Genomic DNA, 26,332 nt, shown 5'->3' with positions numbered 1-26,332 from the left:
CCCTGTGTGTGTGTTGAGAAGGTTTAAGATCTATCCTCTTAGCAAACTTCAAGTGTACAACCCAGTACTGTTGATTATTATCACTGTGCTATACGTTAGATCTCCACAATGCATTCATCTATTTATCTTGTATAACTGAAATGTTGCACCCCTTGACCAACATCTCATTTCCTCTTCCCCTACCACTGCTCCTGGCAACCACCATATACTACTCACAGCTTATATGGATTTGACTATTTTAGATTCCACATATAAATGCAATCATGCAGTATTTGTCTTTCTGTGTCTGGCTTACTTCACTTAGCATACTGTCCTCCAGGTTCATCCATGTTGTCACAAATGGGAGGATTTTCTTTTTTAAAAAAGGCTGAATACTATTACATTGTACATGTTTGTGTGTATATATATATATGTATATATGTATATATATGTAGGGAGAGATAGATCATTTAGGACTTACCATATGTTGACTATTATGAATAATGCTGTAATAAATATGTGAGTGCAAATATCTCTTCAAGATACCAATTTCATTTCCTTTGTATATCTACCCAGAAGTGGGATTGCTGGATAATATGGTAGCTCTGCTTTTAATTTTTTGAGGAACCTTAATACTGAGTTCCATACTGGCTGCACCAATTTACTTTCTCACCAACTGTGCACAAGGGTTCATTTTTCTCCACATCCTCACCAACTCTTGTTATATTTTGTCTCTTGGATAATGGCCATTCTAACAGGTTTGAGGTGATATCTCATTTCTAACTTTGATTTGCATTTCCTTGATGATCAATGATGTTGAGCACCTTTTCATGAACCTAGTGGTCATTTGTTTGTTTGTTTGTTTGTTTGTTTTAAGAAATGTCTGTTCAGGTCCTTAACCCATTTTTAACATTTTTTTAAACTGTTGAGTTGTAGGAGTTCCTTATATATTCGGGATATTAACCCTTATCAGATACGTGGTTTGCAGATATTTTCTCCCATCTCCTATTCTGTAAGTTGCCTTTTCATTCTGTTGATTGGTTTCTTTGTTGTACAGAAGCTTAGTGGTTTGATATAGTTCCACTTATCTATTTCTGCTTTTGTTGCCTTGATGTTGGTGTCAGATCCAAAACATTGTTGCCAAGATCAATGCCAAGAAGCTTTTCTTCTACTAGTTTTACAGCTTCAGATCTGACATTTAAGTCTTTATTTTTAAAAGTTTTTTCTTACATTTAAGTCTTTGAGTTAATTGTTCTCTATGGTGTTAGGTAAAGATCCCGTTTCATTCTTCTGCATGTGGATATCCAGTTTTCCAAGCACCAACTATTGAAGAGATGGTCATTTCCCCTTTGTATGTTCTTGACACCCTTGTCAAAGATCAGTTGACCATAAACGTGTGGATTCCTCCCTTTCTTTCTTAAACCCACCCCAATCACTCTTTTGCCCCCAGTGCTCAACAAACTGCTCTTACCAACCTTCATATTGCTGGACTCAGTCTCAGTCTTGACCATTTAACCCATCAACTGCATTTGATGCAAGCTGACCACTTTTTCCTCCTTGATACATGTTCTCCACTTGACTTCCAGAACATCATGCTGTCATTGTCTTTCTTCTACCTTGCAAGTTACTCCTTCCTGGTCTCCTTTGTTGGTTCCTCCTCATCTCCTTGACCTTTTAGGGTTTATATACCCCAGGATTCAGGCCCCTTTGTCCCCTTCTCTTCTTCATCTACATTAATTCTTTTGGTGATGTCACTTGATCTCACGGCTTTGCACATCAAATATCACTGATGATGCCCAAATTTCAATTTATACCTTCAGCCTTCAAGATCTCTACTTGGATGTCATAGAGAAGATACCTCGACTCAATTTACTCTTCTGATCTGTCCCCGTGCCTACTGATACCTCATAAACCTGCTCCACTCGCAGCCATCTCCATTTTAATGGCAACTCCATTCTTTCAATTGCTTAGGCTTTCCACCTTCATGGCTATCATCTTGATTGGAGCCTCTAAAATTTCTCACCTGGATTATTATAAAAGCCTCCTAATTACTTCCACCTTTGTCCCTCTGCAGTCTATTCTCAAAACAGCAGCTAGAGGGAGTCCTTTAAAATTTAAATCAGATCATGTCATTTCTTAAAACCTTTCAATGGCTCCCATTTCCCTAAGACTTTATAGGGAAGTCTGTCTCAACTCTACCTCTCTGAACTTACTTCGTACTGCCTTCCTCTCATGTATGCCATTCCATCCTAGTGACCACATGGCAATTCCTCAAGATCCCAAGTGTCCTCCACGGTACAAAACACACTGTTCACTTTCCTAGAATGCTCCTTTTCCAAATAGCCACATGACCTACTCCCCCAACTCCCTCAAACCTTTGCCCAGATGTCACCATTTCAATGAGACCTACTCTGACTCCATATACCCTACAACCTACCTCTACTTAAATCCCAACCCACCTTACCCTATTCTGCTTATTTTCCATAGTAGTTATCACTTTCTGACATGCCATGAAATTCCTTATTTTTTAATGTTTATTGGTTGTAAGTCTCTTCCTGATAGAATATAAATTTAATGAAGGCAGACTCTTGTGTTTTTGTTCACTGATTCATCCCAAGGGCCTAGAACAATGACTAGAATGTATAGTGAACACTAAATATTTGTTGGATAAATGCACAGGAAAAACTGTTCCTGTTATGGGAAGACCTCTATGAAGGATGTCTGCCATTCATCCACCTGTCTGTCTACCTCCTATCCACCTATGCATCCAGGTTAATCATTTAACAAGGGTGTTTTTTGAATGTCTGGTCCTTTTTTATATCCTATGCTTTGTCCTGTGGGAAAATTGTGTCTACTCTAAAAGAACTTCCAATCAAGTTAGGGGGAAAAGCCCAGACACGGGAATCATTAAAAAGACGTTAGGCATTGTTAATCTAAGCCAGAATTAAAAGCATAGATATTGTTACTCTGGAGGGCTGGTGACAGAGGTGGTAGCACAATATTTATGGCCTGGCACTCCAGTGGATTTGAGGGTCTAAAGATCAAAGAGTCTTCAAGGACCCCACATACTGCATGACCCGGGGATGCTGGAATCTGCTGGGAGGTGGGGAGGGAAGAAGCAGCCTTCTACAGTCCTGGCAACCCTGAGACTGAGAGAGGGACTGTTACCCTGCCTATTTCCTCTGTGTTTTACCTAGCCCCCTGAGACTCCTTCCCCAGGAGCTCTGGGAAAGTTTTAGGCCCTGGGAAAAGGGTGATCATGAGCTGCCTCTGTCCAGAGAGTTGGCCCTCCCTAAAAGGCAGCATCCTTGACCCTTGGGGGAGCTGGAATCCCCAGCCCCAGCAGTGAGGAATGAGAGCCTAGAAGCCAGGCCCTGGCTGTCCTCAGCCCAGAATCCTCTGTCTCACCCCTGAACCAAATTCTGAAAGAAAAACAGTCCTCATCCTAGAGCCCTAAGCTAAACAGCTCACAGCTGGCCAGCCTACCAAAACAAGTAAGCCAGGTACCCTGTGATCCACAGAACCAGAATGAGAGACACCCATCCTCATCTTGATCCTCTTTGTTCTGTGGCATCATGAAGGCTTGTGGGAAGGGGAGGCAGGGAAACACATGAACACATCTGGAGGTGTTGCTGCTGCTCAGGGGAGGATGCATGAACAGGGACTCAGGAAGGAGGCTGCTGGGAAATTTTACATGTGTACACCCCCCCACACACACACACATACACACATACTGCTGGCAGTAGCTGGTACCACCCAGGCCATGCTCTCTTGGGAAAGCTGATTCCTGGTGAAGGGGGCGGTGGAACTGGGAGTAGCTCAGTCAGCTCTTGACTTCTCCCCCCAGAGCTCTGAGGGTGCCTCTTACACCATACAGCTATTTATATGCAGACGCCAAGGACTTAATCCTCAAGAGCGTGCACTAGAGGTGAAATCACTCAGACGAAACTCATTTTGCTCACAGGGCCTGTTTGCTCTGTTTCATTGCCCCTGCTTTTAGCTTCCTCCTTCCTCAGAAACTCATCATCCAGGCCTCTAAAACGAATCCAAATGCTTCTCTCAAGCTTTACAACTTTTCATACCAGTGATTCATATTTACTGTAGTAGGTTCAGAGAAACTAAAAGGCAAACTGAACGTTCCAGTCACCCATAATCCCCCCTCCCCACCAGAGAGAACTACCTTTGGGAGCACACTGGCCAGGCCTGTGCCTAGGCACACACATACACAGGCGGGCAAGTCATTCACTGTGCTGTTAATCAGTGCAGGTTCTCCCCGCTGCTTCCTCCTCTAGCCTAAACCCATGCATTCTCCGCCTGCGGAGCTTCAGGGCAGAAGGAAGCAGAAGCTGTCCCTACTTCTGGCTCTCAGGAAAACCCCAGCTCCCTGAAGAGTTAAGTATTAAGGAAGGGGTGCATGGGGGCTTGGGAGGGGGACCAAGACAGAGCCCAGCATGATAGGCCTCAAGGTGCAGGGAACCTGACCTGTCCGGGTAGCACCTGCAGAGAGGACAGGACACTTGAGAAGATGCCTGCCCCCAGGGAACAGCTTGAAGGCACCTGAACTCCCAGGCTTGCTGAAGAGTGCCACCCCACACACACACACCTCCCCAGCCATGAAGAGCCACATATCTGCAAGGGGTCTATGGGCTTGACCCTGAGGATGTCACAGCCACCAGAGACAGGAGGCTAGAGGCTGGCCTCCTATTTTCTGGGCACCATGTTAGCATGCTGGGTTCTCATGTGTCACTGGGTAGAAGAAACCCCAGTAATGCCTGAGAGGGAATTTCCTGCCTGCTGGGAGGGTAAAACTTGGAGTCAGATTTGAGTTGATTTAAATAAAATAATGACATGTAATACTTCTTGCATATCTCAACTTGTGGAGTATGATTCATACACACTACATGTATATGCTTTTAACAAAAATGGGGCCATTCTGTTCTGTTACCTGTTTATTTCACTCAGCACTGTGTCACATATCCTTCTCCATGTATTCATATGCACTCCCTCTTTGTGACAGTCACATTACATTCCGTCATGTGAATGTGTCACAAGTTACTCAACTGGCCGTTCTAAATACTTCCTAACCCAGTCTGCCTCTAAGACCCAAATGTCCAAAGGACTAGAAGAGGGGAGAGTCTTCATTTTGCTGCTGCCATCCGGAAGTCTGTGATGGCTCCTCAGATCTTGACTTCTCAGGGCTTGGTGCCCAGGAATGACTGGCAGCAGCTGGAGGATATGGCACCAGTAGTAACAATAATTAACATTTCTACAGCTTACAGGGCCAGGCCCTGTTCTCAGCACTTTCCACATATTTTCTCACTTAATCTTGTCAACAACTCTACGAGGTCGTACCATTTTATAGTTGGGGAAATCAAGTCTGAGAAAGAGAGAAAGTAGTAATGTGTGCAAGATCACCCAGTAAGTGGCTGTGCTGGGGATTTGAACCCAGCAATGTGGCACCAGTATGGTGCCTTTAACTACCAAACTAGTCTGCTTGGTTGGAGACTTCGGGCTGGCTATCAGGAACAAAAAGACTTTTTGATCTGTCCCCCTAAATTTTGACAAATTATATTGTGAGGCTTGATTTTTTTTTTTTTAACCAAGAAAATCATTTCTAGTTTCCCTCTATAGAATTCAAGAGTTCAGACCCCTTGGGCCAGTCATTCTAGGGCAAGGCCCTGCTGACTGACTGGTAGGCCACAGGTCAATATTTTGAACTGGTCCTGAGTCGTGTGGCCTGACACTCCTTCCCAGGATCGAAATGACAAGGACTTCCCCCTGATGACAAAGCCTTCTTCATCCTGTACCAATATGTTTCTGTGTGGAAGCTGACCCCATTACTGGGTTGAATCTAGTGGTTCTAACTGAGGGGTCCAGGGGCTGCTGTGTACTGTTCAGCTGTATATGGGGACTCTGGAGACACACCACAATCACTGAGCTGCTTTTGTAATCCTTGGGTCCAGACCTTGGGTTCCAAAGGAACCTTTGTGGGTAGGGCCTAGACTCGTACCTCTTGGAAAGGGCCCCCAGTGAATCCGATGCCCAGCCCTGGCCAAGGGGTTCAACCTTAGGTTTCCCTCTGCCTCAAATGCCGATTGTACAGAGAGTCTCCCATCCATCTCGGGCATGTTTGGTGTGGAGGTTGAGGCTGTGCGAGTGGCAGCTCCTTGGAGCATGCTGTCTGAAACCCAGAGTTGAGACCCTCCCTGCTGGCATCCAGGGACTGAGGGTGATTAGTGTCAACGGTCCTGCAATTGTGAACAATCCTAGAAGTGCTACTAATTGTTACTGGCACCATAAATAGATGGAGAAACTACTCAAACTGAACCATTCTGTAAACTTACAGTTGAATAATCAAAGGCTTTGGCCATTCTCAAGCTTAAGAGAACACTGTTTTTTGTGTGTGTGTTTTATTTTGCTTTCCCTTCTCTTTTCCATTTTCCTTAAAGGAGGATCAGAAAACAAATCAAAACAAACAGACAAGAATGCATTTTCTTGACCCAAAAGGGAGCCAAGTTACTCTGATTATGTACTTTCAGCCTAAGGTGGTGTACACATCTTCCTATCTACAGGTGTCTAGGCCTCTGATGATGGGGAGGGGCTTCAGCTCTGAGTTCCAGCCTTTTCTTCCCAGTAGCTAATCCCATCCCTGCTGCTACATTTTTTTTTAAAGATTTTATTTATTTATTTATTTATTTATTTATTTATTTATTTATTTATTTATTTATTTATTCATTAGAGACACAGAGAGAGAGAGGCAGAGACATAGGCAGAGGGAGAAGATGGCTCCTTGTGGTGAGCCCCATGCAGGACTTGATCCCAGGACCCGGGGATTACAACCTAAGCCAAAGGCAGATGCTCAACCACTGAGACACCCAGGCCTCCCATGCTTCCGGTTTCTGAACTTGACCTCTGAGGCTAGACTGCTGGTGTGAGGACTCAGGGATAAGATTTGAAGCAGTGACCCTCTGGTTTCCCTGGAGTAGCTGAGGCAATGTCTCTTCGTAGCCCTTGTCTGTCAGATTCCAGGACCCTCTGCATGGCAAACAGTAGGCGGCTAGCAGGCTGGAGATCTCGCAGCCTACCCCTTTGGTGTGCAGGCCAGGACACTGAGAAGCAGAGAGTGGCACTAAAGTTCCTAAGGCCTCTTAGCTGAAGAGGGACAGTGCCTGGACAAGTACACAAGTCTTCAGGTCCTCCGGTCCTTGGTCAAACAGAGCAATGTTGTGTGTATGCCTAGGAGTGTGACTCTGGGTGGAGTGCCCCTCCGCCACCACCACCACCCCACGCCCATGCTGGGGGGCCAGCCTCCCCCAGGAAGTCACAGACTCTTGTCATGCTGTACCACAGACACAGCGGCTTATCTCATCTTTGGATTTCTGTAGAGGACAGATAATGGCATGCTCTTGCCTGATAGCACCTTCACAGGTCACCCATCCCAGAGTCTGCTGTGTTCAGGCTGCTTAAGACCAGGAAGGCTCTGCTTTCCAAAGGCATGATTCCTTAGTGGTGGCTTTCCAGCACCCATGGTACAAATTTGTTGAATTACTAAAAAACATTTATTTGCCACATTGGATCCTAGAACAGGAAAATGACATTAGTGGGTAAACTGGTAACATCCAAATAAAATGTAAACTTTATTTAATAGTAACCCACCCATGTTAATTACTTAGTTTTGAAAGACATACCCAGGTTGTGTAAGATGCTACCATTAGGGGAAACTGAGTGAAGGGGATCTAGGAACTCCCTTTACTGTCTTTGTAATTTCTAGAAATCTGAAATTATTCAAAATTAAAAGCTTATTAAAAAAAAACTATTTGGTAGAATATCCTCAGCTCTGGTTGCCTACTCTACCTCCATCTGCCTGAATCTGGCCCTCCTTTTCTTCTCTTACTTTGTTTCCCAAGAGAATAGGTAACAATCCTATTCTGCTGTGCTGACATTTTCTCCTGATGGCTTGCTCCAACAGGAGACCACTGTAGACCTCCTTAGAGACAGAGCAAGAGTCCGCACTCACCACAAAAATGAGATGAGCCCATGGGGGTGCAGTGGGTGGAAGCCTGCAGTGGGGCCCCACTTCGGGATGCAGGAGGGAGCCACGCTTCCAAGGGAGACTTAGGAGTCCTCTCTCCACTTTGGGGCAGATGTGATGGAGGCAGGCCGTTCAGAGGGATTATGTCCCCCAAGGTCTGCTGAACCTTTATCTCCAAGGAGAGGAAGACTGAAAGTTCATCCGTGGCCATGGGTCATGCCTTGTCATGGTCAAAGACATTTTAGGAGATAAAAATGAAAAGACTGAACCAGGAAAATGCATTGGAGGAGCAGCACTGGATGAGGAGGAGGAGGAGAAAGAGGAAGAGGAGGAGGAGGTAAGGGAGGAAAAGGGTGAAAGAGCTTGGTAGGTCATTGAAAAGCTGAGAATTGCGATCTCTGGGATCCGGTCACCCTGTCTCCCCATCTGCCTTTCACCTCCAGCTCCTTCTCATCTCAAGGACAGTTAAGATGTCAGGGATTAGTTGTGGCAGACAGCTGTAGGGAGCCTGTGTAGGGCACGGCAGGGGTGGACGCTGCCCTCCAGCTCTGTCAGAGGACCTTTCAAGTGGTTCAGGGGTTGAGTGGTCTCCGTAGCTGCTTGAGTAGGTCAAGGCCACATGCTTCTCAAAACGAGGGTGGGGTTCACCTGGGCAGGAGGCAGTGTGCTGGCCCATCACAGAATAAGCGAGGTGCACACAGAGCATCAAATGGTAACTAAACACTCTATTCCCAGAACTGTGCTGGGTGCTGGGGATCCACACAATATGACAGAGTTCCTGTCTGCTATATCCTGGAGCAGTGGTTCTCAAACTGTGGTTCCCGGAGCAGCAACATATGCATTATCTGGGAATCTCTGAGGAATGCAGAAACTCTGAGGGTGTGACCCGCTGTTCTGTGCTTTAGCAAGCTCTCCAGGAGGTTTGTGGGTGCGCCAAGGTTTGAGAGGTCCAGTCTAGATGCCATGCTGGCATGGAATGGGTGCTCGATGTCCAGGAGTGGACAGCAGTGGTACCTATGGCAGTAAGTAGGACTTTGTGGCTCCAGTCTCTCCTTCCCTACTGGCTCCGGGCCCATAGGCCCAAGATGGCACATCAAAGGTACCTGGCAGTGGAAAACCCAGAGCTCTCCCAGGCGCATTAACGGTAATACTAGTTATAGTAAGTGCAATGACTGACGCTGAGTGAGAACTCAGTATAAGTCAGCCACTGCTCCAGGGGCTTCCCATGCAACTTAACCCTTCACCCCACCCCAATCCTAAAGCAGGCTCTGTTATCTCCATTTTACTAATGAGGAAACAGATCTTAGAGGGTGTGCAATGAATGAACAATGTAGACAGCATTGTGTTGAGAGTGAAGAATCATCAGGGTGGGTGGGAAGGGTTGACCTGGGCATCATTTCAGCAGGAGGGCAGTCCTGGCAGGAGTGTCATAGGCAACATTGGAGATAAAGAGCCCAACGCTGTGGAAAAACTTTCTGCTTCCCCTTGAATCCCAGGAAGACCCTTGGGCATCAGGCACTTCCCAGAACCTTCCATCGTAGCCCCTTCCTCCTGAATATTGGTGACTGGTGTTCATTCATGCTCCACCTGTGTTTATTGAGAGCTTGAGGGGAAGCTGCAGCCATACCATGAGTCCCTACTTAAATGAGGGGCCCTGACTCTTAGCTTGGTCCAGATGGCCCTGAGAGCCTTGGAGCTAGAGTTCTGGGGAGCATGGGCAGGAGGTGAGGACCTCTAAGGTGCGTCTGCTCAGGGCCCAGAGTCCCCTCACCCCACCAGTCTCTGTGGCCAGCGGCTGCTCTGTTCCCCGCCAGGCCTCCCATGCAAGCTGAGGAGCCTGCTCCCCCTCCGTCTGGCTAGCCTTTAGTTTGGGGGGCAGGGAGGGGCAGGGCTGTGGGCTGAATCCCCTGAAGAGACCTCAGTTTGTTCCCTGTCCCACCTTTAGGTTGAGTCCTGGCAGCCCTCCTCACTTGCCTCTCCACCCACCCCTCCCCAAGCCTCCCAGAGTTCTCCCACTGTGGGAGAAGGCCAGGGGTGGGCCCAGGAGCAGGCGAGGAGCACAAACCTGCGAGGTGCCCCTGAGTTAAGCCCTGTGCACTCACAGCTTTGCTGAGGCTCACTCTGCTCTCTGAGGGACTCCACTGGGGAAGTATCAGGGTGATACATATCCTCAATAGGATGGTGCTTGCAGGTTTGAGAATAGAGGACTCTTGGAGGGAAGGGAGGAATAGTTTGAAGGTAAGCAACAGTTAGAGGCAGTAGGTGCCGGCTTGCTCGCTGAGGTCCCTCCACGGTGTGGCTAGGAAGAGCCCAGTGAAATGTTTGCTGGAATGAGTAGCATGAGCCCTGCCAGGAAGCTAGGGAAAGCCCCCCCCCCCAAAAAAAGCACCTCAGGATCACCCGGAGGATGAGCGCAATAGGAGGCAGCGTGCGCAGCATGGGGTGAAGAAGTTAAGGCAGCCTCCGTCCCAGGAGGATGAGTGTCCGGCTGAGCCTGGGAGACTCAGAGGCTGGCGGGGATTTCAGTGGATGAACACTGCAGAGAGATGCTTTCCAAGCGGGGCCATGGGCCAGGAAAAATGCGTGTAGGTAAGAAGGGCCATGGGGAATGAAGGAGTCACCCCGAGGCTCTCTGGCCCCCGGAGCCCTGGGCTGCACGTGTTCCCGGTCTGCAGCAGGCTCCCCCAAGGTCATTAACTGCGGCAGGGGAAACACCTGCCCCTGGTCTGCGCCAGGGGTTTTATGTCGTCTTCATTGCTTCGTGCTTATCTCATTTATGATTATAGAAAAGATTCTTGGCAGCTGTCACCAAATCCTAACAGAGCCTTTAATGTTCCTCGTATATCCTGAATGTGTCATTAATTCCACACTACACATTTATGCATTTCTTTCACTTGCAATAAAAGTCTAGAAAAATGTAACTTCAATAGAAATGCCTGTGAGGACAATAAAGCATATAAACACTCACTCTTCTAGCACTTGAGGTAGGTGTGTGAACACATAAGAGCATCACGCAAAGAGCGTGGACTGAAGCCACCACGGGCTTGAAGAAGACACCAGGCCGTGGGCAGGTGGAGGTCCTGCGTGCCCTGGAAAGAAAGACGATTTGTGTGACAGCTGGCCCAACCCCGGGCTCTCTCAGGGTGAGTCTTGAAAGCGTCACAGCTGCTGCGTTTTACTCCCTCACCTCTCTTAGGGGGGTTAGCACGGTTCTTTGGCTTCTACTCTTGAAATGATATGCAGAGGCCCCTGCCACCATGTCCCTGTCACCTTCCTGCTGGAACCATGAGCAGGACCCTGTGTCAGGCCTACCCGGATGCAGGGGCTTATCCTGCTGTAATCTGTGGCTCTGGATAAGCAGCTCAGCAACAGGCTTGCTCTTCAGAGGTTGCCCCAGCCCCCTGAGCATCAGTGTCCACCCTGCTCCCCTCATGGAAGGCCCAGTTTGTCTGGAGTGGAAGCCTTGCCCTGGGATCAGAATGGTTTCTGGTGCTTCTCTACCCCTGCTTTGCCTGACAGGCCTCTCTGATCCTGGCCCCATGGCTGCCCAGACCTCGGAGGTTGAGCAGCTTTCCAGGTCAACCTAGATGGAAAGCAGACACTGGTCTAGATGCCAGTGTCTGCACCTCCCAACAGCCCTCACCTGTTCGGTGCCCACCCTACTCTGTTGACTGGGTCTCTTCTCCCAGCTACCACAATGTGGTCATCTGGTAGCCCACCGAGACCTGGTTGGGGTCACCCCCGTACGAAGGCAAGCCCCTAATAAATCCACTTAGCAAGTGATGCATTAACTAGCAGCCTTTTCATGAGCACTTACAGTGTAGTTGACCCTGTGGAAGGTGGCAGGTACAAGATATACTCCCCTGCTCTCAAAGTGAATGCTAAGTGTCGTCAAGTCCAGGCAGGTGATGTTTATAAGGGTGCTGTAACACCACGTAGGTGCAGTTCCTGGGGCCTGTGAGCCTTGCTTTAGCCCTGAAAGGAGTTAAGCACAGAGCCCTTGTGAGAAATTCCGAAGCATCGTGCCGCCTGCATGACGAGTGGGGCCTGTGCATGTTCAGGTGAAATTAGAGTGTTTCCGCATATCATTCAAGTTTTCAGGATACGCTAATAATCATCCAACCTCAGCTGCCCCAGAAGCCATCCAGAAGTCCGATTGGAGTCTTGCCAAACTTGGCATGTGGGCAGCACTTTGGATTCGAGGCTGTAAGCTCAGACCTGCCTTTGCCACTATAGCCTGCTCACTATGTACCCAACACACCCAGGAGTGTTCCCACAAAGCCAGCTGGGGGACTTGAGGCCGGGGCTCTAGAGAGGAAAGAGAGGCCCCCCCACTGCGTGCTGCCCAGGGGAGAGCAGGTGTCAGTCACCAGGCAGGGTGGCTGGGACTTGTGAGATGCTCAGCCTTTTTCTCCTGAGTGCAGGACACTCTTTCATACACCAGGGCTTTCTAAGAGCTGGCAGTGGTGAAGGAGACCGGCCCCTAGGAAGTGCCAGGGGTGGCACCAGAGGATCTCAATGTCACAGCAGCTTTAGGGGCTTGGCCCTTCTGGGGAAGCTGAAATCCCAGCTCCTTCACTGCATGGAAGAATGAATGGGGAGAAGAAGCTGTCACCAAAAAAAGCCTCCGTGGCCGCGCCACCATCTTCTGAGTTAGCACCAAATGCTGACAAAGTCTGGGGCCAGCCACAGCCTTCAAGTTTTCAAACAGGGCGGTACCCTTGTTGTGAAGTCTTCTAATGGTCTTAGTAAAATTAAACGTGGGTCAGGGATGAGCCCTCAAAACTACATTAGAGGCTCTGTAGAGCATTTACTTGAGCGTAGAGAACTCTTAGATGGCTGCCAAGGTTCATCATCCTCTGGGACGTCGAGTGGACCTGAATATTAAGTTCTGGCTGGGAGACGTTACTGGAGAGAAGTGTCCCAGAGACAAGGAGTATCTAGCTTGGAGTAAGAACTGTTCCCAGCACCCTTGGGATTGTAGGATTGCTGACCCCAGACAAGGGACCTAATGCCCCCATAAGGAAGTCCAGAGAATCCTAGACCTGCTCTGGGGGTGGTGGCCAGTTTCACTGACCAATGTTGTGCTGGAGGCCCAGGGAGAACCTGTGAGCCAAACCTAAGTTTCTCATCTATCTCAAATATGCTTTTTGTCGATGTCCAGGGTTGCTGACACTGGACAAGGCAGCCATAGCTCAGTGGAAATTTAAGACAATCAGGTTAGCAGGAATGGCCTTGTGGTAAAGATGATGCAGAAGCAAGACGCAACTATAAAAGAAACCACCCCTGCCTCCCTGCCCCCCCCCAAAAAAAGAAAAGCTCCTTCCAGCCCACACCCCGTGCCTCACTGTTGGCCCACACTGAGGCGCTCAGACTATAAGAAGCACTATGGAAAGCCTGAGGGCTGAACCCAGGGACACCCCCTAGGCCATAAGAGGTGGGATCCTCTGGGGCTAAGCCTTGGCCTGTTGGCTTGGTGGACAGGATAGGAGGGACCAAATCCTTGGTGCATAGGGGCTCTTTCTAGTGGAGCTCTGTGCGGGTAGAGAGAGCAGTGTTATTCAGACTTCCTTCTGAAGCCTCCTATCCTGCCTGTTGGGAGCTCATTACTCCTCAGAGGAGCGTTTGGCTTCCCTGACCTCGCTGGACCTGCTCAAAGTCATCCTTGTTAGTGTAAGAGGTGACATAGATGAGGAATTCTAAATTAGCACCTGCTTTTGCAGAAGTCCCTGTAGCCTCATTTCTGAGGCCCAGATTGGTTTCACTATGCTTGGTTTCTGAGCACCAATTGATTCATTCTTGGGGAGAGCATGCAGCAAGAAGAAACCCATTGATAGGCAGTGCATGGAGCCCTGGTGAGCCGCCCTTTGAATTTTTTTTGTGGCTTATTTTATTTTTCATAGGAAAGAAGTAAATGCCTGGAGTGGGGAAAAGGGGTGAGAAATCCAAGCACCAAGTTTGCGAGAAACCATCTCTTTTGAAGACCTCTGATATGTGTCTATTTTTTTCTTTACCACCAAGCAGTTAATTTTGACATTATCTGAAGATACAGTCAGAATCCCACAGGTTAAGGGATTGGTCCTACAAGACTCCATGCACCACACCCCTCCATTTCAGATGCTGTTTCCAAGTCCAGATCATCACCTGTGCTTCTGATTGACCAGCTGTATATCAGAAGTTCCCACGAACTCCTTCTTGGGCTCAATTAATTTGCTAGAGCAGCTTACAGAACTCAGAGAAACATTTTACTTACTGGATTACAGGTTTATTCTAAAAGGGCTATAACTCAGGAGCAGCCAGATGGAAGAGCTGCATAGAGCAGTGTATGTAGGAAGGGGCGAGGAGCGTCCATACTCTCTCTCTAGGCTTGCCGCACTCCCAGCACCTCCTGCTCACCACCAACAAGCTCCCCAAAGCTAGTCCTTTTGGATTTTTATAGAGGCATCATTACATTACATTGATCGACTAAATCATTGGCCTTTGGTGACTGAACTCAATCCTCAATCCTTATCCTTTTTTCTCCCTCCCTGGAGTGGGGTGGACTAAAAGTTTCAACTCTCTAATCACAGGGTTGATTTCCTTGGCAACCAGCCCCCATCCTCAGGTTATCTAGGGGCTTTCCAAAACTCATATCATTAGCATGACAAAAGACACCTAATAACTCTCATCACTTAGGAAACTCCTAGGGTTTTAGAAGCTCTGTATCAGGACAAAGAAGAAGATCAAATACATATATTTTATTATAAATGACAATACCATAGACCTTTATTGGGGGAATCCTCCCATCCTCCAATCAACCAATCAGCAAGGCTTCATTGAACAATTCCCACGTTCTAAACTCTACAAGAGCTTTAAGAAAAGATAGTGAGAAAAAAAAAAAAGAAAAGAAAAGATAATGAGAGGTAAAAGAAGCACCTTGGAGACAAAGGTCCGGACCTTGAGAAAGTAGCTCCAGGACAGGGCCATACAAGCCAGGTGCCCTGTAAGCGGTACTTGGCAGGAACTGAGTTGCCATTAAGACAAGTGAGGATGGGAAAAACCTCAGAGTTTTGCAATCCCCAGCTGCTAAACTCTACAAAAGGGAAAGAACAGAGGTAGAGGAGCTAGAAACCCTTGGTGATGCCTGGGTTCTGCCCCTGAATTGCTGCGTGATGCCAATTGGGGCACCAGCCTCCCCAGGTCTTCCCTGATCTGAAGGATGGATTTGATGACGTTTGCCCTGCCTACCTTTGGGGGTGCTCGAGAGGATGTAATGAGACTGGGTATGGAGATGAAACATCTCAGGGAGTTACTGAGAAACTATTGTTGCTGAGAAGGTTTGGTCAGCGAGACCTTGGAGAGCACCAGGAAGGAACAGCCACCCCAGTGTCACATGTCCTCAAAAACTGTTGTTTTCTTGGATCTCACTTCTCCCTGCCTTTGTCTAACTACGATGTCCTTCTTATCCTCTAAGACCTGGATCAGACCCCACTCCCCCAGGGAGCCTACCTGAGCTTCCTTATGCTGGGCCCCATTGTCTTAATGCCTAGTGGCCAAGCTAACCATTTGTGTGAACCTCCTCTGCTGCACCAGGAATGACTAGGAGCGAAGACTTATTTTATGTATCTCTAAATCCCAGAACACACAGAAGGTTCCCATTTGTGGATGTGAGCTGGATGTGATGACCTCACATCCTCCCTGGAGGCTCCGCGCAGAGAAGAGGTTCTAGGCCCTCAAAGCCTAAACAGACCGCTCTTCCTTCCAGGGTGTCTTACTCTCTGCTAAGTAAGGATTCGGAGGCTGTTTCTGATTTGGAAATTGCAGCCAGAGTGCTTTCGGTGCTGTTTTCCAAAGTCAACATTCCCAAGCTGAACTGGAGTGGAGAGGAAACAGTGCCCCTGGACCTCGGAAGAAAGGATCAGTGTGGTTCCATTATTCAATTAGGCTGAAGAACGCTCACAGGCGTATCCTGAACGAAGGGTGGTGGGGGCACCAGGGAAGCCAGACGTTACATGTTATTGGACCATCCTCCGGATCTAGAGAGGGAGCCTGGGGTGGGAAGAAGAACATGGGGCGAAAGGTCAGGGTGCTGGCCTCAAAGATGCCACTAATTATGTGCATTTAGTCATTCAGGGCCTCTGTTTTGTCATCTGCCAAATGCGGATATGTTGTTATTTCCCAGAATTGTTGTGCGACTCAATTTAGGCAATCCTTATTTAAAAAAAAAGGGGGGGGGGTTGAAAATCTCCCAAGCCCCACTGTGGTCAAATGGAAGATACATGGGGTCATTTCTGATCTCTACAGTCCTGGTTAAGTCTCAGCCTTCTCTGGACCTCAGATTCTTCAACTGAAACAAATCAGGTGTTGGATTGGATTGTCCTGATAGCCACACAGAGTTCAAAATGTTCGTGTTAGCTCTTTTGATCAGCAGAGACTGAGAAGAGACACACACATAATTGGTTTATATTCCAAAACACACTGGTTGACTGGCATTTGCATAGTCATGAATTATTGCTATTGCCAACCTAATTAAACATTCATAAAATGCTGAGCACCCCTCTTGGCCTTGTACTTATTGACATTTTATTGTTTGGCTCTTGTATTATCATTGACTTTGTGGATGTGCATGACTGTGATCCATCTAGACCAGCACTATCCAATAGAAATATTACATAAGCCACATATATAATTTAAAATTTTCTAGTAGCCACATTAAAAGAAGTAAAAAGAAGTAAGATAAATTGATTTTAACAATGTGTTATTTATCCTAGTATATCAAAGTAGTATTATCTTTGCATGCAAAATATAAACCATATTTGTACTTTTTTTAATATAATATACTGAGAGTCTGTGTCAGTTTTCATCAGACACATTTCAAATGCACAATGGCCATATGTGGCTAGTGGCTACCATATTGGATAGAGCGGGTCTGGATTGTAAGGCTCCTGAAGGCAAGGATTGCATTCTGTGGTATTTTAGCACTTGCACGCTGCTCTAGAGTTTACAGGCCCTTTTTGATATGTCATCCTCCTTCAATCCTTACTCTTGTATGGCAAAGTTGATATAGTTACTGATGCCATTTTATACACAAGAAGTCTGAGGCTTTGAGGAGAGCAAGTGCTTGTCCAAGGCCAAATAGTAACGCACATGGGCTTGTAGCCTAGCTGTCCTGAGGTTCCAAAGGTAGAGAGAGTTCTAATAGGGCAGCTGCCTTCATTTACTGGTCCACTTAGCTGTGGCTCCACTGGTTGGCTCATCTGGGTGGACACTGTGCCTCATGCTGACATGGACAAGGCATCTCCTCCTCCATTTTGCAAGGAGATGGAAATGGAGGTTGTTTCCTTGTTAGGTTTCTCTCTCACTTTCTTTCTCTTTCTTTCAAGAGAAGGCTAAGGCTGGAGGATGACTCTAGCAGGATTGTCAGTATCTTTATCAGTCTATCTACAAGCCTACTTCAGCATCTCTGTCGGGACCCAGGGCTGGGTACATTCCTGCATTTCAGACTGTGTTTCCCCTCCTCGTTATCTCCCAATTCTGTGAGTCCCCCTGCCTGGCTCCTCTTTCCTCCTTGGTCTGTATCCTCTAGCAGAGCCTGGAGATGGTTATCACACACACTCTCCATTAGATCTGACTTTAGCCAAACTAAACACAGTTTTCTCTCTCATGTGGTGATCTTGGCTTATTGTTTTTAAGAACAGACATCCTATTTGCTTTTCTGATGAGGACTCTCATTCTGAAAGCCTAGGCCTTCCTGCTGCCTTGGTCTGTGCCACTCTGAGAGGAGCCTGGTGTACTAGCAAAGCCCTTAGCTACAAGCTACTCACCTGTGGTATCAGGTGATAGTTCTAGAAAATCAGTAAGGAGGTCCTGGACTTGAGGGCAGGTGGAGGAGATGCAGGAGGCAGAGCCAGAAGCCATTATCCAGTGTTGATGCTCACTTGGAAATGCCTGGCTAGGAGGCAGCACTGGCGCTGAGGAGGAAGCAAGGCACAGAGTTCGAGGCTTCTGCGCTGAAGTAGACAATACACAGTCAGGGCTCTGGGAGGGAGAGGAGTTCTGAGGAGGGGCCCCTCACAGGCAGGGACCACAGCCCATGTTCTGCTTACAACTGCCCTTGGTGTGTGGGCACTTAAGAAATCACAGAATCCTTGGGATGAAGGAAATCTGAGACATCAGCTGTTCTGATCCCCCTGCCCAAAGCCAACCTGGCCCACACAGTGCCCTCAGTCAGTGCTCGGGAAAGTCCTAATGCATCTTGGTGGGGTGGGGGTGGCGGGTTCTCTTGCATAGGATTGTCCTGTGCAAGATTTGGGATAATTATACTAGAAAATGACTCATTATTTATCTGAAGTTCAAATTTAACTGGATGGCATTATTTTTATTTGCTATATTTGGCAACTCTATTTAGGACCTCTGCCAGGAAAGGAATGGGGGCCTCAAGGGGAAGGGATTTCTCCCACCCACTCACCCACCATTTTAATCAGACCAGCTCTGCTTCTATCTATCGGTGATAGCTAAAACAAAACTAGCAGCCAAACCAATCCCTCCACCCCCACCCCGTGGTCTGTGATCATGGAGACTCCTAGGCATTACAGCAAGAGATCTGGGCATAACACTATTCATGGCCGAGTTATTCATTCTCCCTAAATAGGCGAAAGTCATGTTAAAGGAGGAGTGTAAATCTCTCCCGAAAACCACCCTAGGCGTTTTGTCGTTGTTTTGTTTTTTAAAGGAATCCATCCACAAGGCAATGAGTTATGGGTGAAGAGGAGATAAGCTTGCGGGAGGGATGCCTCCACAGTCCATCCTGCCCTCAAGTTATCCAAAGACCTTCAGACCAGAGGGCACGCTCCCTCACCTCATACAGCAGCTGCCACTGGGCTGGGAAGAGGCACTAGGACCGTCCCCGGATGGATGCTGTGGGAGCCTGTGAAATTAGCAAGGTATGGGGAAGGACCTCAGGGGTTAGGAATTGACACTTAGAATGGGGAGTGGGGGACCCCAAGGGGAAAGCATGGAAATGCTTCGGGTTCCCACCCCTCAGGGGGAAAGGACTAGAGAGAAGCAAGGGCAGGAGAGAATCAGGGAATGAGGAAGCATCTTCATCACCCTCTTTCTGTATTTATATGCTCACCAATACTTGCTGTTTTCTGTTGTTGGGTGGGTTGGTTTTTTTTTTTTTTTTTTTATTGGAGTTCAATTTGCCAACATATAGCATAACACCCAGTGCTCATCCCATCAAGTGCCCCCCTCAGTGCCCATCACCCAGTCACCCCCACCACCCCCCACCCACCTCCCTTTCCACCACCCCTTGTTTGTTTCCCAGAGCTAGGAGTCTCCCATGCTCTGTCCCCCTCTCTGATACCTCCGACTCATTTTCTCTCCTTTCCCCTCTATTCCCCTTCACTATTTCCTATATTCCCCAAATGAATGAGACCATATAATGTTTTTCCTTCTCTGATTGACTTATTTCACTCAGCATAATACCCTCCAGTTCCATCCACATCGAAGCAAATGGTGGGTATTTGTCATTTCTAATGGCTGAGTATTGTTTTATAGTAGCCATCCTAATGGATGTGAGGTGGTATCTTATTGTGCTGTTGATTTACATTTCCCCAATGATTAACAAAGTTGACCATGTCTTCAAATGCTTATTAGCCATTTGTATATCTTCTTTGTAGAGATATCTATTCAAATCCTTAGTCCATTTCTAAAAATTGGGTTGAGGGGTTTTTTGTTGTTTTGAGTTGTAGGAATTCCTTATATATTCTGGATATTAACTCCTTAGCAGGTATATGATTTGCAAGTATTTTCCCCCGTTCTTTGGGTTGCCTTTTCCCCTGTTGACTCTGTTCTTTGATGCACGGAAGTTTTTTATTCTGATGTGGCCAGGAGATTGTGCTTCCTCCTCCCTACCCCCCATCATAAATTGGTGAGGAAGTCAGCAGGAGGCCAGTCTTTGAGACAGGAGTTAGATTCCAGGGCAGGAAGCATGAGGCTCAGAATGGAGGTACCCACCAGAGCCTTTTAGGTTCCTGGAAACACCCACATGTGAGGAGAGCTTCAGTATTTGAAGCATGTGGTAGGGAAGCTGCGGCCTGCTGCGCATGGGTGCTTCTCTTTGAGGCTAGAAGTGTGGGGCAAGGGTGTGACCTGGTCATTATAAGCCGCCAGTAGTTGGAGGATCTGACCAAAAATGCCCAGGGACTAAGCACTTTGCCCTGACTGATGAGCACTTTGAAAGGCCCAAGTGACTGCACTTCTGAGAAATCTGCTCCAGGGTAGAACTCTCAGTGGAGCTGTGGAGAGCAGGCCCTTGTCTCTCTCTCCCTGAGCAGAAGAGAAGGGGCTGGCCTTGTGTGCCCAGCCAGTCATTGGGAGAGGGAGGAGGAGAAGCCCCTGTTCCTGTGTCAACAGGGCCATGGTGAGAGACAGTAAGTACATTGGGCAGACTGATAAAATTGGCACCATTTCTAGTGGATTCTCTTTAAATACATGTTCCCTTTTTCTTTGGAGGAGAGCTGAAGCTGTGTGTGAAGGGCACAGAGAGAGAATTTTCCAGGCCAGTGAGAGTTTCTTCTCTGGTTTCAAGAAATGAGTCCCATTCTCGCTCCAACTTAGGTTCCCCTCTCAGTAAAACAAGAGCCCCAAAATTCACTGTGGCCTTTACGTGCCCTGAAGGGCCATCCATCATTGCCTTAGAATGACCCTTGGGGGCTCCTGCTACCCACAGAGCCCTGAGGGGAGTTCAGTAAATGCAGTTTTCTCTATCCTGATGTATCATTGCTCAGTTTAGCTGCCCTTGTAGGTTGGGCCACTAAGTTGCCAGGCCGGCCACCCCAAAAAGTGGTACTGCCCCTGAGAGGAGGAGCCCTGACTGTCTTTTGCATCAGAGATTCCAGCCTCTCACCGGCATGGTGGTGGGCAAGCCTTACTTCTCCCCTCTGTTCTAAGTTATAAGTCCGGGGAAGGAGGTCATAAGAGACCCAGCTGGATGGTGGGGTTCCGTGGTAGTGCTGGTGAGGCTGCTGTAGACAGTAGGGAGAAAGTCCCCTCGCACCATCCTTGAAGTCTGAGGGTTTGGGATCAGTGAAGAGAGGGGAGACAGTCTAAGGCGGAGGAGTTCATAGTGGACTGGGAATAGGTTTGGAGGGGGACAGTGGTGGGAAGAGAGGCTGGCAAGGCCCAGATCATAGAAGGCCTTGAAAGTCATGCTGTGTATGGTCTTGAAGCTGAGACTTTGAACAATTGCTTTCTATTTCTGATGGCCCCTAGATTCCCCTTGCAAAGAAGCAACCTTCCACACTTCCCATCCTGCGCCCTTCCTCACTTAAAGCTTCTCAGCAACTTGGAAAACCAGTCTTCCTTCTTGGTATTGCCCATGGCCCCTAGGAATCTAGATGTTTCCCCTGCTGGGAAGGAGCTTACAAACAATAGTTTGTGATGAAATGCAATTTTCTCTTGAAAGCAATCAGTGCCTGCTAATTTCTTTGCACACAGTTGCTTTCAAGAATAAATTCCAAGCTCCATACAACATCCCATAAACCATATCAAAAGAGGTCTTTCTCCTTATGCATTTTCTTTTTAAACAGGTTCAGACTTTAGCCTTGAAGTAGTGAAGGATCCCAAAGTACAAACTCCTTCCTCATTGTAGATATGAAGGTTTACAGATGAAGTTCCAGATTTGAATGCAACTTATGTTGTTGATGGACTAATCAGTGATGCTACCAGCAAACTCTATGCTGCCATTTCCAGGTGAGAGACAAGTGAGAAAGTGCTGGTGCCTCTAGATAATCTGTGGGATTCCAAAAAGAGGATGAGAAGAAGTTCAAACAAAATAGGGATAGCTAAAGGAGAAGGAGGAGGAGGAGAGGAATGGAGGGAGGAAGAGAGGAGCAAAAATTCTAGGGCATTGGAGAACCTTGATGGTGTGGGAGATGGGAGGGGAGGTGGGGCTCATTCCAAAGTGTAGAAGCCAGGAACCTGGCTGAGAAGGAGCCTCAGAAACACTAAAATATGACAGTGATTATTTTGTAATTCTGCTGAAATTTTGCATCAGGAAGGAGGGCTGCCCTGCCCCTAGAACCCAGAGCTTGTATTTTATCCTTTGCTTCTATTATGGGGTATGTGGGTTAGCCTGAGAAGATACCAGCAGGAATAATAGGATTTCACTGGGGAGATGTGTTCTGGTAACTGATTTCTGGGATGCAGAGGACTTGTAACTGAGGCTCCCTGAGTCTGTATCCAGGTGGGCCTTCCTTGGAACATGATGTTGGCATAGGAAGGTAGTTTGCTTAAGAGACAAATTCAAACATCCAAAATGATTCCCCTTAGTACGACTATTGAGCAAGGAGATTCCCAGATACATACAAAGGTTCGTCTTCAAGATGTTTATACACCCATATTCATAGCACCATTATTCACAGTAGCTAAAATATGGAAGCAGCCCAGTGTCCACCGATGGATGGAAGGATAAACAGAATGTGATATATACATACATATAAGAGAATCTTATTCAGCCTTAAAAAGAAAGGAAATCCTGACACAGGCTACAACATAAACGATGCTTGAGGACATTATTGCTAAGTGAAATAAGCCAGGTACAAAAAGACATATAATGTATGATTCCACTTACATAAGGTACTTAGAGCAGTCGCGTTCATAGGGGCAGAAAGTGGAATGGTGGTGGCGGGGGGGTGGGGCGCTGGGGGCAGGAGGGAATGTGGAGTTCTGTTTCATGGATGCTGAGTTTCCATTTTATAATGAAAAGAGTTCTGGAGGTGGTCGTACAACATTAGGAATGTATTTCACACCACTGAGCTGTACACTTGAAATGATTAAGGTGGAAAATTTTATGCTATGTAGATTTTATCACCATAAAAAATAATATCCCTGGGCCCTGAGTGGCTCAGTCGGTTAAGCGTCTGCCTTTGGCTCAGGTCATGATCCCAGGGTCCTGGGATCAAGCCCCACATCAGGCTCCAAGCTCAGCAGGTAACCTGCTTCTCCCTTTCCTCCCCACTCATGCTCTTTTTTTTTTTTTTAATTTTTTTTTTATTTATTTATGATAGTCACAGAGAGAGAGAGAGAGAGAGGCAGAGACACAGGCAGAGGGAGAAGCAGGCTCCATGCACCGGGAGCCTGATGTGGGATTCGATCCCAGGTCTCCAGGATCGCGCCCTGGGCCAAGGCAGGCGCCAAACCACTGCGCCACCCAGGGATCCCCCACTCATGCTCTTTATTGCTATCTCCATCACTATCTCTGTCTCTGTCTCTCTCTCAAATAAATAAAATATTTTTAAAATAAATAAATAAAAAAAAAAAAAAAAAAAAAAAAAATAAAATAAATAAATAAATAAATAAATACACACACACAAAAAAGTTTATTTTCAAACCACTGAAACCTGACCAGTGAAAAAAGGCTATGAGCCAGAGAGGAATAGAGAACCTTGCAGTGACTACCTGGGTCTCTTGAATATTCTTCAGGTGGAAGGATGGAACAATTCTTAAATCATTGGGGAAAAATTAGATTGTTTATGAAAATGCCAGGTAGAGAAAATTTTTCAGGTCTGTGCTGTGCCTTTTTTAAAGATTGAAGCCCATGTAAGCATGAGATCCCTTGGACTGGAGGTTTTCCAACTTTCCTCAAGATAGAATGGTGACCATGGCAGGGGTCAGGAGGAAGTTAGCATTTCTCAAAAGAGACTCTGCTCTCAGGAGTCCCACTGCACATTCTGGCATGATCCCAGGGGATCCCAGGAAGTTCAGGGCACTGAATGAAAATCCGGGATTCACATCCCTCTCTACCATTTACCAAGCAGAAATATTGGAAAAATGACCAAACCTTTCAGAGCCTCAGTCTCCGCACCCATAACAAGGGATATATCAGGGAGCTTTTACTGAATAATAAACTACTTGAAAACACGATGGCTTCAGACAGCAACCACTTACTATTTCCCATGATTCTTCAGGGTAGCTGGGCTTCAGGTGTGCTCTGCTGTGGCTAAGGGGGGGATGGTCTAGGCTGGCCTCCCTCCTGTGCCTGTGGCCTCAGCCAAGGGGCTAGAATGGCTTGGATCTTTCCCCATTTGGCCTCTCTTCCTCCCCGAGGGTTGCCTGTGCCTGTTCACATAGTGGTAAAATGGTTCAAAGCTGCAAGAGAGGGCAAGCCCTGATGTACAAGCACTTTTCCAGCCCCTGCTTTGTGTTTGCTAATAATGCCTCATTGGCCAAGGCAAGAAGATGGTCAACACCACATTCAAAGGATGGAGAAACAGAGTCCACCTTTCGATGCGATGAGGTGCAAAATATTGTGGCTTTTTATCTTTTATTTATTTATTTTTTTTTGTAATCTGCCACAAAAGATAATGATAAAATCTACCCCTGGGGGTTGTTGTGAGGCTCATTTGAGATAACACATAGATGTAAGGTTCTTGGCCTGGTCCTGGCACGTAGTAGGCCTTCCACGAATGCAAGTTTCCTTTCCTGCTTCATCTCCTTCGTGATTAAGAACACGTCTTTATGAAAGACACAATGGATCTGTTGACTCTAATTCCATTCTCTTTCAGAACACATGGAAATTGAAGCCATGTGGGGCTTAACAAGAGATCAAATAGTGCCTTAAACGTCCCAGGGCAGCAGCCGTGTCCCTAGAGTCTGGGCGGCCCCTGTGATGGGGGCCTGCCCCGCCTGGTGCTCTGGGCCTCTCTCCTCCCAGACTGCTGCAGGTCGGTCTTTTTTTCATTACAAATTGCTCATAAGCACACACATCCCCAGATGCCCGCATAAAAGCTGGTATTAAAGTTGTGTAATGGTGGTGTGAGCCTTGTTATGATTAGGGCAGCAGTAGGCTGTTCCCCAGAGCTTGGGGCTCCAGTGGGAAAGGCCCCGGTAAGCTGCGCACACCCCCCAGTACAGTCTGACCCTTCCCCCACCCCCTTCTCCACCCCTACCCCTACCCCTACCCCCAGGAAGGCTGGAGCGGGGAAGATACTGGGCTGTGCAATCTGATGGTGAACCAACTATCAAGAGAATAAGAATCTGTGGCAACAGACACCCAAACAAGAGAAATCCAAAGGACAGAAAAGCAGCATTTGAGATTTGCAGAGGACTCTGCTGATAAGTGCTTTCTGAGGCAGGTACCACAGTACTTGGCACCTGTCAGAAGACCATGCCCTGCATCTGGATGGCACTTCCCAGGGACCAACCTTCTTATTCTCACAGCCTGATAAGCCTTGCAGGCAGCTTAGTCCCATTTTATGGTTGTGGACACTGAGGCTTTAGAACCGTGTTATTATTCATTTTCCAGGAGTGCTCTTCCCTCTGCATTTGGAGGCCCCTCCTGCTCCTTGATCTTGATCCCAGATGACAACACTGAGGACGCGTGAATTAATGACCTCTGGAATAAGCCATCGTTAACAAGTACGAGTGTGTGTTGTGTGTGTGATCATACATAGGATAATAAATCATTCTTAGCCTCTTGCCATGATAGCATCTAGAGTCCTTACAATGACTGATGCAAATCTCATGATGAGAAGCTATAAAAACCTGAATCTGGAGCTAAAAGAAGTTTCAAACTAGGAAACAGGCCACTACTTCTAAGGAAACTGGTCAGAACCAGAATGGAAGAGAAGTCAAGCGATCATGGCCAGTATTTGGAGGGCTATGATAATGATGATTATAATACTCAACATTTATTAGCCCTTTTCTGTATTCCAGAAACTGGGCTAAAGGTTTACATGGATTGTTCCCGTTCGTTATCTCCAGCACTGCCTCCCACAGTATAGTGTTCCCACATAGGTGGCTTTTCCCTCCTGGCACCTGGTTGCTCATCCTTCCTCACACCCTTGCTGGAGGCAGGTCCATGTGATGAGTTTTGACCAACTGTTGGTGAATGGAAGTGATGTGTGTCATTTCTGGGCCAATGCATTGAAGAGTCTCTGCGAGGCCCTCCAGAGCTCTGTTCTGTACCTGGAAGCATGTGGTGGACAGGGATGACACATGCTTGAAGATGACTGGATTATTGAGCTTCCACGTGAGGGAAAAATGCCTCAGGAGGTCACTGGATCTGTAGCCAGCTTTGCTCCAATAAGAAATCAGTGTTTGTTGTTTCAATCTACTGAAATGTGGGGGCTATTTGTTACTGCAGCCGAATCTAGCATGTTCTGCCCTGGGCACACAAGTCATAATGAGAATAGCAGGCTTTGAACCCAGATATGGCTCCAGAGCACAAGCTCTTAACTGCTGTGATGGGATTCCAAAAGCAAAAGTCATGAGCGGTCGGAAGTGATGAATTTCCAAACAGGAGGTGACCTGATGATCACAATTTAGGGGCTTAGATGT

The 26,332-nt window shown here is 47.2% G+C and overlaps 2 long non-coding RNA genes across 7 annotated transcripts in view; one reads left to right on the top strand and one right to left on the bottom strand.

Annotated features, from left to right (window-relative positions):
* LOC111097728 overlaps positions 1-26,332 on the top strand; it is a 181,561-nt gene that overhangs the window by 64,690 nt on the left and 90,539 nt on the right. The window lies entirely within an intron of this gene.
* Positions 15,631-24,120, bottom strand: LOC119873667. 2 transcript variants are annotated; one of them, XR_005365830.1, is made up of 3 exons: positions 23,942-24,120; positions 17,815-18,000; positions 15,631-16,039 (listed from the first exon to the last, which is right to left on the bottom strand). It is a non-coding gene; the product is annotated as an uncharacterized LOC119873667 (long non-coding RNA). The 2 variants fall into 2 exon arrangements; XR_005365831.1 differs by having other exon boundaries at positions 17,815-17,961.

The sequence above is a fragment of the Canis lupus genome, chromosome 10 (assembly GCF_011100685.1).
Source record: "Canis lupus familiaris isolate Mischka breed German Shepherd chromosome 10, alternate assembly UU_Cfam_GSD_1.0, whole genome shotgun sequence".
Lineage (NCBI taxonomy): Eukaryota > Metazoa > Chordata > Mammalia > Carnivora > Canidae > Canis > Canis lupus.
Note: the sequence above shows the minus strand (reverse complement) of the source record. Positions and strands in the feature narration are given on the sequence as shown.